This window comes from Mustela putorius, unplaced genomic scaffold (assembly GCF_011764305.1).
Source record: "Mustela putorius furo isolate JIRA1106 unplaced genomic scaffold, ASM1176430v1.1 tig00003972_pilon_pilon_pilon, whole genome shotgun sequence".
NCBI classification, from domain to species: domain Eukaryota; kingdom Metazoa; phylum Chordata; class Mammalia; order Carnivora; family Mustelidae; genus Mustela; species Mustela putorius.
Genome location: NW_025422115.1, coordinates 2,260,644 through 2,270,001, shown reverse-complemented (window position 1 = coordinate 2,270,001; position 9,358 = coordinate 2,260,644).

The window sequence follows — 9,358 nt, the reverse complement described above, 5'->3', positions numbered from 1 at the left end:
TTCACCCCCCACTCTTCAAACCCAAATTTTGAAACACAGTATAGAAATATTCTCATTTCAGGAGGTTATTTCAGTATCATTTCTTTGTATTAGGCCAAAAAAGGTAAACGCTTTTGTAAAAAATAAAATAATAGTTCCTTTTTAAGTTTTCAGAAAACAAGAAATGGTAACAAAACTTTGCTGTTGGCATTGCAATAATGTCTTTAATGTTGTTCGGTTAGCTGCCAACTTCACCTAAGGACACTCAATTCTCAATTTTGAGTCCTTTTAAAAAGATAATGGTTTCCTCTTTTAAATTATTTAGTGTAATTTTTTTTAAAGATTTTATTTGTTTATTTGACAGACAGAGATTACAAGTAGGCAGAGAGGCAGGCAGAGAGAGAGAGAGGAGGAAGCAGACTCCCTGCTGAGCAGAGAGCCCGATGTGGGACTCGATCCCAGGACCCTGAGATCATGACCTGAGCCGAAGGCAGCGGCTTAACCCACTGAGCCACCCAGGCGCCCTATTTAGTGTAATTTTAACACAAGTTATATATCAGGATAAAACCACTATTTTAGAAGTTATCACATGCATAAATATTAGATTTTTGTTTCATCTTGATTTTACAAATATTGGTGAATATATATGAAAATTATAGCAATCTGGATGTTACCATGTTGGTTAAGAGAAAAAAGATGTGACAAGACTTCTTCCATGGGGAGCTGGAAGCTGGTTGGTGGCTCATAAGCACACACTGACATACACACAAAGATAGTAAAACTTGATTCCACTATTCCGTGATATCAACTTGAAACTAAATTTCAACATGCAAAATCAACCCTAATATTTCTTTGCATGATTCTTTTTAGATTCGTCAGGCACATTGTTGGCACCAACAGAATAAGAAAATAAGTAAAAGTCTTAAGAGGGGTAAAAGAAATGAACAAAAAAAATTTTTTTTGGATTTCAAAAACCAGTCTTTTTTTCTTCAGTAAGTATAAAAACTGAACATTGAATATGTTTTAATTGTTGAAAAATGTCATGCGAGCCATTCACTGGCAGAAATAATTCATTTTAATGGACATAATAATTTTTCTTGAGCAATATGTATTTTATCAGCTGAGTGTGGGCCTTTATAATTATTATTACTATTCCCATATAATTAAAAGCCTTTATGTAGATATCATTAAATAATTATAGATGTGCAAAAGAAAGGCTTACCATTTTTCCAATCCGTAAAACGATGATAGGAAAAAGTACTCATTAATATATATTTACATTTCTAGCAATTAAATTAGCAATACCTGGAGCACAGAGGAAGGTGGGTAAAAAGCTTTCATAGAATCTTTTCTAATATCAAAGCCGTAGTGACATCACATATGCCTTTTATGTTGACTCAGAAAATTACGCATCATTGTGACCCTGAAAGATATTCCAACTGACAGTTGTGTGTGTGTCTGTGCGTATTATTTGTGTAAGTCTTATATGTGGGAGAGACATGTATATTACATACACATATTTGTATGTGTGTATATGTACATATATATGACATATAAGGTGTATACAGAAGGAAGGATATCCACATGGTATAAAACAAGCATATACACACATATGCATATGATGGTGGTGATAATGATGATGACTGTTTTATAGCTGGCAAACATTTTAGTTTCTCTGGGACTCATTCTTGGTTTCCTTCAGTTTGAAAGACCAAAATTACATAATTTCCTCATGAGATTCTGGAAAAAGTGAAGCATATCCAAATTCCAACTTAAGAGAGGGCACTCCTCCACTTTTCTTAAAGGAAGATAATAGAGAACAAACTCTCCCACTCTATTTTGTCCCTCTCACAGTGTGGTCAGAGAAGGATTTGCTTACTCTCCAGCCATCAGTCAACCAGAACTTCTGGATTGTTGGACGTCACTCTGTGAGACATTCTGCTGGTCTCTGTGGAAACCAGGCAGATAGTGGATGTATGATACATGGGCTCTCTCTCTTTTTATATACACATATGTAGAGAGAGTGAGAGCAGGGCAGAAGGGGCGGAGGAAGAGAGGGAATCTTAAGCAGGCTCCATGCCTACTGCAGAGTCCATTGTGGGGCTCAATCTCATGACCCTGAGATCATGACTTGAGCTGAAATTAAGTGTCGGACGCTTCACCAGTTGAGCCACTGACATATTCCCCTGACATGAACTCTGTTCTTAATGAGAACATCATCTGGTTGTAGAAAGTCTTCCATACATTTTAAACATACAGTTGAAATATAAGGTGAAATACAGAGCAATATGCATCATCAAAACTAGTCATATCTACAACATTGACCAAAAATGCTTATCGGGAAGGCAAAAAAGGAGCTGTAGCTGTATGCAGTCTTGCTTTGGGTATAGGCTCTCACATGTGGTTTATATGTATTACTCTAAGGAAATACTATGTATATTAAACATAGACAGAATTGTAATAAAGAACGATGAGACAAAATCAATATTCATAAGAGTTCTAATATTCTGTCACTGTTCACCCTGTGGGGCCATTTCCCCGATCTCAAGACAACTGATAGAGATGATACAACATATTTTTGTGCTTATTGTGGTTAAGTCATTATGCTCCATTTCATTGGTGTGGTAGCTAAGGGTAGTTCATCCTGATGAAGCATTTCCAAATATTAGGGGTAAATTCCACCTCATCCCAAACTAAAGGTGCTACTATTTCTTGAGCTACAATGACTTTCATTTTCACAGGGCTTTTCCATCACCATACACCAGTTTCCTCCCAAGACAGCAGACCCTTCTCTCTCCCACCTTTCTCCTTACCAACAGTCCAGTCCCTTGTTTTCTATTTTTGCTCTTTCTCCAATTAAAGAGCTCCCTTTCCAGCCTCATCAAAGGTGCTAGATTCAGCCTCTTTCCTAAAATCCCAGTTTATGGTCTGGAAAAAAGTCAAGTACCTTGCCCAAGGTCAAGCAGACTATGAAGAGCAGGGTAAGAGCTTATGTTGCCTCAACATTGGTATTGTCTTTAGCTTAGAATCAATGTGATGATGATAACGCAGAATATTCACTCAACAAGCCCCCTGTTCTGGGACAGGCACTGTGCTGGGCTGTGGGGACACACAGGTTAATAAGGTGGGCTAGCGTCATGTAGAATAAGAAGCTTGTATTCTAAAGAGGAAAGATGTAAAATAAACAAGCATGCAAAAAACAAAAAACAAAAACAAAAACAAAAAAACCCATGGTAATCTCAGACAAGGGTAAGAGTTTGGTAATTCACTAGGAAAAAACCTTGAGTGGTAAGATAGATATTTGTGGGGGGCTGGGGTGTCTTATTTAAGTGATCAAGAAATTGCCTTTGAAGATGTGGTATTTGAGCTGAAACCTGGATTATATAAAAGCGTTGGTGTGAACACATGTGGACATTCCAAGCAAGTTCTAGGACCTTAAGGTACAAGTAAGCTTGTTATGTCTAACAAACACGGAAACAATTCTGATAGCTGGATCATAATGGAAAAAGGGGGAAAATAGCACGAGATGAGGACTGTGTAGGACCAGATGACCCAGGATGACGTTTGGATTTCATGGTAAATACATTAAGAAGTTGAGGGAGATTTTTAAGACTGGGGAATGACATGGTCTTATTTACATTGCTTAAAGATCACTCTGCCATGTGAAGAAGGGATTCTTGAATAATGGAAGTAGCAGCAGGGAGACCAGTTAGGAGGCAAGCAACGGGAGTGCTATTAACCAGGATTATAGCAACAGAGTCAGAAGAAGGGGCAATGGAAACAGAAGGATTCTTTGGTGGATTTAGTGTTGACAGTGTGCGGAAGACAAAAATCAAGAATACCTGAGTCTGGGGGTAAAGTGGGTACTAAGATTGCTGAGTGTGCTGTTATGCATGAAGAAGAGCCAGGATGGAAGTCAGAGGGGTGGGGAGACAATGAGATCTGATTTGGCCACCTTAAGTTTAAGACATATATTTAAGATCTAAGCAAATGGGTTAGATCCAGGAGGCTGTTGGATTCCTTAGTCTGGAGCTCAGTGGAGAGGCAAACTCTAGACAGAACTTGGTGAATCAAGAACAGATAGACGGTGTGTAAAGCCAAGAAATGGAATGAGAGGGACAGCTGGGTGGCTCAGTGGGTTAAGCATCTGCCTTTGGCTCAGGTCATGACCCCAGGGTCCTGAGATCGAGCCCCTGCTTCTCCTTTTCCTTCTTCTACTTCCCCTGCTTATGCTCTGTCAAATAAATAAATAAAGTAAAAAAAAAGAGATGAGGCAAACCTGAGAGTGTTTGCACCTCTAAGGCAGAAGCCATGTCTCCATCTACCATTTCCATTTTAAAAGATGGAATCTCTAGATTAAAAAAAAAATACTGGATATATATATACATATATATGTATATATATATATATATATATATTTGAAGATTTATTTATTTTTCAGGTAGAGATCACAATTAGGCAGAGAAGCAGGCAGAGAGAGAGAGAAGAGGAAGCAGGCTCCCCGCTGAACAGAGAGACTGGCACAGGGCTCGATCCTGGGATCCTGGGATCATGACCTGAGCTGAAGGCAGAGGCTTTAGCCCACTGAGCCACCCAGGTGCCCCTGGATATATGTGCATTTATACACACATTATGCCTATGTGTATTATGCATATATTAGATATGCACATTATTTTATATATATGCAGGTTATCTTACATATGCATATTTCACATGTGTGCTTTAGTCGGTATGTACATTTCATTTTATGTGTCATATCATATCACACTCTGGGAGAGCCAAACCAGGCACATTTGTGGGTTGCTTCTGAACTAGTTGAAAACATCTCAGGAGTAAGGGGTATAGTCTGGTCTGGGTTGGTAAGAAGAGCCTTATAGAGTTGGGGGAGCTGCTGTGTGACAGGGCATATGGCTCTTCATTTCCTTGTTCCACGAGGCCCTGGATTGGCCTAGACGCTCGAGGCCAGGTAAATCACGCTCTGCTGGGCTTCAGCTGTGTATCTCCCAGGTTCATTGCAATATCAGGGACCCAGTGAATGCAGTTAAAAGTGAACCTTGCGGGGTGCCTGCGTGGCTCAGTGGTTTAAAGCCTCTGCCTTTGGCTTAGGTCATGGTCTCAGGGTCCTGGGATCGAGCCCCACATTGGGCTCTCTGCTCGGCGGGGAGCCTGCTTCCTCCTCGCTCTGTCTCTGCCTGCCTCTCTGCCTACTTGTGATCTTTGTCAAATAAATAAATAAATAAATAAATAAAATCTTTAAAAAAACGAACCTTGGCCTGGGCCTGCTCACAGAGTAATGGGGGCCACACAATGCTCTTCCCTACTCTGGATCCCCATGCAAGCATAAGAACTAATTATTTATGTACTATTCACAAGCCTTGCGATCTATGCATTTATTCATACTAGGTATACATGTTTGATAGGAATACAAATGGGTATCCTTAAAGGGGACATTTCCAGTTTGACAGGGATCAGTGCCTTTTAGTAGCTCTTACAAGTATTCTTCTTTGCGGCGTCTGGGTGGCTCAGTCGGTTAAGCCTCTGCCTTTTGCTCAGGTCATGATCTCAGAGTCCAGGGATCCTGCCTCACATGGAGCCCCAGGTTGGGTTCCCTGCTCAAAAGAAGTCTCTTCTGCCCCTCCCCCATTTGTGCTCTCTCTCAAATAAGTATTTAAAATCTTAAAAAAAAAAAAAAAAAAAGGTGTTCTTCCAAGCCCCAGAAGGCTGAAACAGGGAGGGGGAGGACTCATCCTTCTTCAGCCCAGCCCCTCTCCATAAAACCCTCTGGCTGTTTATTTTTGCTATACACTGAGTCTCTGAATTAATATTTCCTTTGAAAAGGGGGGTTCTTTGGCACTGAGAAAAGTTATCTGGAAAATTAAATTCTAACGCTCAAGTTTTAAGCATCAATTATTTTTAATCTCCACTTCCTGTGAAAGTCGTAGGGTTTTTTTTGTTTTTTTTTTCCTGCTCATGAATAAATCCTCGAAAAATAAAAAGATACAAACGAAGCGTTAGAGTAGCCACATTTTCCCTCCTCCAGGCACAGAACTATAGGATCCAAACTTCTCAGCTGGAATTCGGGGACGGTGAGCTTCCCTCTAAACTACTAACACGAGAGACACACTGTTTTCCTGGCAGGATGCTTTCGTGCCCATCTGCTCGGGAGCGCGGTGCCAAGAGGCTGGGACCACGCGGGGGAGTGGGCGGCGCGGGGAGTGAGGCCCCTGTCAGTGCTGGGACCCCACTGGTGCAGCCGTCCCTGCATCAGAGCACAGGGCGATGGCCAGAAATCACATTTGTGGATATGTGGAGGAAGAACGAGCAGCAAACATCCAGATCCTAGGCCCCATTTCCAAGTTCACCTGGGATCCGCAAAGCTGAACCCCACCCACACAGACCTGGCTGACTGCGGGGTGTGTGTGTGGGGGGGGGGGCGGGAGGATTCTGGAGACTCCACTGTTTGCCTATATCCCTTTTGAAAAAGAACAACTGGGGTCCTTTTTCCTCCCTATGTGCTGCGTAGGGAAACCGTCAGCCGGCCTCAGAGCAAATCTCTTCACTTTGCAATGGAATCTAGGCGTACGATCAGGTGAGGTCAAGTGTCATAAAGCGAAAAGAAAACAAGTGGGTGCTTGAAAAATTCGGAGACCTTCCTTTGTGTATTCTCTGTCTCCTGTCTCGCCTCTCCTGCCTTTCTATTGACTTCTGCTGAGTTCATTTTATGGAATCTGAGAGCCCCTGACCTCAGTCCGATGCAGGCATTCTCCCAAAGGGGTGGCCGCAGTCACAGGGACCCACAGGGCAAATGGTTATTGATCTCTGTGAAGTTGGCCCATACACACGCATATCCACCCGCGGGGGCTATGAAATAGGTGCGTGCAAGCTCACGTTCTCCCACGGCTCTTGAGCACGCGCGTTATATGCTGTAGTTCAAGGGCCACTTTAATTATCTGCTTCTGACTCCCCGTGAATATCATTAATTGGAAAACACCCCACCACATTTACTAAGTACACTGTGTGGTTTCCTTAATAAATGTGGGGTTTCCTAGGCATTTCGGAAGGTAGGGAAAAAAAAATGGCAGGGTTTCTACTGCTCCTTCTGGGAATTCTTAAGAACTACAAGGACCCCCGATTTGGGGGTCCCTGTTATACATGATGGTGTCCTGGACAGGAAACCCAGAAATCTGGACTCTGCTAGATCCACGGCTGAGAACCTGGACCCAGAATCTTTCTTTTCTCCTTTGTAAGGTGAGGTACAGATACAGTTTTAGATAAGGCCCTTACTGGAAGCAGGGCTTTTGCCTCTCCTAGATCTGCACCCTGAGGAAAGGTGGGCAGATACCTACCTATCTTGGGGCCATTCCTAGCTCCCAGTCCAGCCAGAGCTGCTTCTGATGGGAAGTGTGCAGCTCTAACCCCATTCCATGTGTGCAGAGCAGCAGAAGAACCCTGGAAAATCCCGAAGGAGATCCCAGGGGTGAGTAGGAGGGAACCGAAGGCCAGAAATTAGATCTTCTGCTTGGGGAGCATAAATGATCGGCAATGCACATTTCTGCCTCGAAGAGCTCTCCGTGATTAAATGCCTCTGAACTTGAGGACATCAAAGACAGCTCAGGTTGTGGGGCTGTGTTGTGGGTGTATGATAACTGTTATCACTTCTTAAGTCTTTCTTCAAACATGGTATCGAGTCCAAGAGTCTACTTAATTATTATTAAACTAAAAACATGTCACATTCCAAAGATATTTTGGAAACAATAGATTTGGATATTTACTGGGGGCTTCCATCATTTCAACAAACTTGTATTTAGGGAGCAGCTGGTGTCCGCAAGCCTGAACTGTGAAACTAGTGTTTAGAGACGAAGCTGATAATTCTCTCACTCATTTACAAGATTACACTTAGGGGGAAGATTTCACCTGAGCGCGTCCCATGCCAGAAGCCAGAGAGATGCACAGACTTGGAAAAATCTGGGCCATGGATGCCATGTACTTAACATAGAGGGTGATTTTTGTCGGGGTAGAAATAAACAACTCTTGAGTGGTTGTGGATGCAGTGCAAATCTGATTCCAGATGGTAAGTGTGTGTGTTCGTTAAGAATGACATCGGTGGGGACTTCTGGGTGGCTCAGTGGGTTAAGCCTCTGCCTTCGGCTCAGGTCATGATTTCAGGGACCTGGGATCGAGCCCTCTCTGCTAGACCAGGAGCCTGCTTCTCCCTGCCTCTCTGCCTACTTGTCATCTCTCTCTCTGTCCGGGAAAAAAAAAAAACCACAAAACTTTAAGAATGACATCAGTGATAGAGATCACGATAAAAATAACCCAATTGAAATCGAGTGCAAAAACATCTTCCAGGAGTTAGAGTAAATTCTTAATCAGAAAGAAAGAAATTCTTCTACTGAAATTCACAGGATGAATCTCACAGGTCTTTTTCAAAACTCTAAATTCCAGGATCCTATGTAGACGAAATTAAGAAAACATTAAATGGGGTATGGAGCCATGTATAATCCTTGCTGTGAGTGAATCAATTTTGGCCTGAAGATACAAGGTTTCATGCTCAAGTCAGGTCTTGAAAAAGAAGGTCTAATTCTAATGACTTCACTTGAAATAATGTGTGTAGTTTTATTACTATCATAGCTGAATCTAGTAGCTAAAGAAGGGTTTCCATGAACAACAACACATCTCTAATCCTCTCCTAGATGGACATGAACCAGATGGGCAACAGGCTTGTGACCCTTAGCCTTTGATGGTGTGAGGTCAGGTGGAGAGGGAGAGAGGCTCTGCTCCAGGCCTCACTCCCCAGGATAGCCTTGGCCATCAGCCCCCCTTTAGGCGGAATTGCCTGAGCTCAGTATTTACGCTTTGAGATGTACAACCCGGCTTTAAATCCTAATCACCTCTCTTTCCTTTTAACCGGTTACTCCCTTTCTCCAAATTTCAGTTTCTTTCTTTGTAAGTAGGTAATTAAAATTGCCTTTCTGTGGGGATTAAATGAGATGATAGGCATCAAGTGTCTGATACACAGTGAGTGTTGGAGAAGCGTGCTAATGTTATTATTGTCATCTATTTATTTTACTTACTTACTTACACTGAAACTAAATGAAAAGTTAATTTGAGGGCTTTACAAAAAAGTCCCTTTGTGAACTCAAGATATCACTGGTGATAGAATTATTTTGCTTTCTCCAATAAAACTTTCTTGAAACACCAATGAGAGGACAGACAATCTGTAAAGACTTGAAACCTTTAGTTTTTATTTTTGGCATGTCTTGGGTCTGCTTACTTTTCCTCTTTCTTTCTTTTTTCTTTCTTTCTTTTTTTTTTTTAATATGTTATGAGCATTACAGAATTGGAAAAAGGATTAACAGCCTAAAAAAAATATAGACTT